This window comes from Arachis stenosperma, chromosome 6, assembly GCF_014773155.1.
Source record: "Arachis stenosperma cultivar V10309 chromosome 6, arast.V10309.gnm1.PFL2, whole genome shotgun sequence".
Lineage (NCBI taxonomy): Eukaryota > Viridiplantae > Streptophyta > Magnoliopsida > Fabales > Fabaceae > Arachis > Arachis stenosperma.
Window position 1 is genome coordinate 33,956,268 of NC_080382.1, and position 4,114 is coordinate 33,960,381.

Sequence of the window (4,114 nt, forward strand, 5' to 3'; positions counted from 1 at the left end):
ACTTTGAGTGGTTTTTATTAGATCAGAGACCATTGTTGCTAAGTCAGAAGTATTCTGCTTAGAACTCTCTGTCTGTTGCTGAGAAGATGATGGAAAAGGCTTGCCATTGCTAAACCTGTTTCTTCCACCATTATTGTTATTGAAACCTTGTTGAGGTCTCTTGATTCTTCCATGAGAGATTTGGGTGATTTCTCCATGAATAATTATAGGTGTTTCCATAGGGTTCTCCTAGGTAATTCACCTCTTCCATGGAAGGGTTCTCAGGATCATAAGCTTCTTCCTCAGATGAAGCATCCTTAGTACTGTTTGGTGCATTTTGCATTCCAGACAGACTTTGAGAAATCAAATTGACTTGTTGAGTCAATATCTTGTTCTGAGCCAATATGGCATTCAGAGTGTCATCTCAAGAACTCCTTTCTTCTGACTAGTCCCATTGTTCACAGGATTCCTTTCAGAAGTGTACATGAATTGGTTATTTGCAACCATTTCAATCAATTCTTGAGCTTCTGCAGGCGTCTTCTTCAGATGAAGAGATCCTCCAGCAGAGCTATCCAAAGACATCTTGGATAGTTCAGAGAGACCATCATAGAAAATACCTATGATGCTCCATTCAGAAAGCATGTCTGAAGGACATCTTCTGATTAATTGTTTGTATCTTTCCCAAGCTTCATAGAGGGATTCTCCATCCTTCTGTCTGAAGGTTTGGACTTCCACTCTAAGCTTACTCCATCTTTGTGGTGGAAAGAACTTTGCCAAGAAGGCATTGACTAGCTTTTCCCAAGAGTCCAGGCTTTCTTTAGGTTGAGAATCCAACCATATTCTAGCTCTGTCTCTTACAGGAAAAGGGAATAGCATCAGTCTATAGACCTCAGGGTTAACCCCATTAGTCTTGACTGTGTCACAGATTTGCAAGAATTCAGCTAAGAACTGATGAGGATCTTCCATTGGAAGTCCATGGAACTTGCAATTCTGTTGCATTAGAGAAACTAATTGAGGCTTAAGCTCAAAGTTGTTTGCTCTAATGGCAGGGATAGAGATGCTTCTCCCATAAAAATCAGGAGTAGGTGCAGTAAAGTCACCCAGCACCTTCCTTGCATTGTTTGCATTATTGTTGTTTTCGGCTGCCATGTGTTCTTCTTCCTTGAAGAATTCGGTCAGGTCCTCTAAAGAGAGTTGTGCCTTGGCTTCTCTTAGCTTTCTCTTCAAGGTTCTCTCGGGTTCAGGGTCAGCTTCAACAAGAATGCCTTTGTCTCTGCTCCTGCTCATATGAAAGAGAAGAGAAAAAGAAGGTGTGGAATCCTCTATGTCACAGTATAGAGTTTCCTTGAAATGTCAGAGGAAAAGAGAAATAGAAAGAAGAAGGAGAGGAAGAATTCGAACTTTAATTAGATAAGGTTCGAATTGTGCATTTAGAAGGAGTGGTACTCCATAAATAGAAGGATGTGGGAAGGAGGGAAGAGAATTTTCGAAAATTCATTTAAAAGATTTTGAAAACATTTTGAAAATTTGATTGATAATTTTCGAAAATTAAAAGTGAAAAAGAAATCAAGTGTTTTTCGAAAAAAAGATTTTGAAATTAGAAATTAAAAAGATTTGATTGAAAACTATTTTGAAAAAGATGTGGTTAAAAAGATTTAATTGAAAAGTTATGGTTTTAAAAAGATGTGATTGAGAAGATATGATTTGAAAACAATTTCAAAAGATATGATTTGAAAACAATTTTAAAAAGATTTGATTTTAAAAAATTAATGACTTCCCTAACAAGAAAAGATATGATTTGAAACATTTAAACCTTTCTCAACAGAAAAGGTAACAATCTTGTGATGTTTCAATCAAATCATTAATTGTTAGTAAGTATCTTTGAAAAAGGAAAGAAATTGATTTTGAAAACATTTGATTGAAAAGATATGATTTGAAAAAGATTTGATTTTGAAAAACTTTGAAAACTTGAAAAAAAATTGATTTTGAAAACAGAATCTTCCCCCTAGCACCATCCTGGCGTTAAACGCCCAGAATGGTATACATTCTGGCGTTTAACGCCCAAAATGCTACCTCTTTGGGCGTTAAACGCCCAACCAGGTGCCCTGGCTGGCGTTTAAACGCCAGTCTGCCTTCTTCACTGGGCATTTTTGAATGCTCAGCTTTTTCTGTATAATTCCTCTGCAGTATGTTCTGAATCTTCAATTCTTTGTATCATTGACTTGAAAAGACACAAATTAAAAATATTTTTGGATTTTTAATAATCAAAATGCAAAAGGAATCAATTAACAATGCATGCAAGACACCAAACTTAGCAGTTTGTATACTACTGACACTAACAATATGAGAATGCATATGAGACACACAAAATGCTTCAAGTCAATAGAATTCAAAGATTAGAACACAAAAATCATCAAGAATTACTTGAGGATCCTTAAGATACATGAATGAATGCATACAATTGACACCAAACTTAAGATGAGACACTAGACTTAAGCAGGAAACATCAAATATTTTTGGTTTTTATGATTTTGTAAATTTTTTTTTTTTCGAAAATTAAGTGGGAAAAGGTATCAAAATCCTTGATGAGAATTCCAGGAATCAGTGCAATGCTAGTCTAAGACTCCGGTCCAGGAATTAGACATGGCTTCACAGCCAGCCAAGCTCTCAAAGAAAGCTTCGGTCCAAAACACTAGACATGACCAAAGGTCAGCCAAATCTTAGCAGATCACTGCTCCAAGAGCAAAATTGATGAGAATCAACAAGCTCTTGTGGTGATAAGTTGAAACCTCGGTCCAATCAGATTAGACATGGCTTCTCAGCCAGCCAGATTTCAACAAATCATCATGAAACTCTAGAATTCATCTTCAAGAATTTCGAAAAAAAATAAATACCTAATCTAAGCAACAAGATGAACCGTCAGTTGTCCAAACTAGAACAATCCCAGGCATTGTTACCAAAAGCTTGCTCAAAACTTGAACAATCCCCGGCAACGGCGCCAAAAACTTGGTGCGCGAAATTGTGAACAATACTTTTCACAACTCTCATAATCCCTGGTCATGAACTCCAAAAACTTGGTGGTTCAATTCCATGGCATTACACAACTTCGCACAACTAACCAGCAAGTGCACTGGATCGTCCAAGTAATACCTTACGTGAGTAAGGGTCGATCCCACGGAGATTGTTAGCATTGAAGCAAGCTATGGTCATCTTGTAAATCTTAGTCAGGCAAACTCAAATGTATATGATGATGAACGAAAATAGTATAAAAGATAAAGATAGTGATACTTATGTATATCATTGGTGTAAGAGCTTCAGACAAGTGTATGAAGATGCCTTCCCTTCCGTCTCTCTGCTTTCCTACTGCCTTCATCCAATCCTTTCTTACTCCTTTCCATGGCAAGCTTGTGTAGGGTTTCACTGTTGTCAGCAGCTACCTCCCATCCTCTCAGTGAAAGCGATTGCATATGTCCTGTCACGGCATAGCGGAATTCAGCTGTCGGTTCTCGGTCAGGCCGGAATAATATCCATTGATACTTTTGTGTCTGTCACTAACGCCCTAGCCTGCTAGGAGTTTGAAGCACATCACAGTCATTCAATCATTGAATCCTACTCAGAATACCACAGACAAGGTTAGACCTTCCGGATTCTCTTGAATGCTGCCATCAGTTCTTGCCTATACCACGAAGACTCTGATCTCACGGAATGGTTGGCTCGTTTGTCAGGCGAGCACTCGGTTGTCAGGCAATCAACCATGCATCGTGCAATCAGGAATCCAAGAGATATTCACTAAGCCTCAGATGCTTGTAGAACAAGAATGGTTGTCAGTCACCTTGTTCATGAGTGAGAATGGTGATGGGCGTCAATCATCACCTTCATCATGTTGAAGAACAAGTGATATCTTGGATAAAGAACAAGCGGAATTGAATGGAAGAACAATAGTAATTGCATTAATACTCGAGGTACAGCAGAGCTCCACACCTTAATCTATGGTGTGTAGAAACTCCACCGTTGAAAATACATAAGAACAAGGTCTAGGCATGGCCGAATGGCCAGCCTCCCAAAGGTCTAAGATAGCATAAAACAAAGATAGCTACCAAAAGTCCCTTTTTTTATTATAATAGTAAAAGGTCCT

At 38.1% G+C, this 4,114-nt stretch overlaps 1 non-coding gene across 1 annotated transcript; it reads left to right on the forward strand.

The window, feature by feature from the left end:
* Positions 1-615: 615 nt before the first annotated feature.
* On the forward strand, positions 616-723 carry LOC130938247 (small nucleolar RNA R71). The gene has a single exon (XR_009069419.1). It is a non-coding gene; the product is annotated as a small nucleolar RNA R71 (small nucleolar RNA).
* The last annotated feature ends 3,391 nt before the right edge of the window (positions 724-4,114 follow it).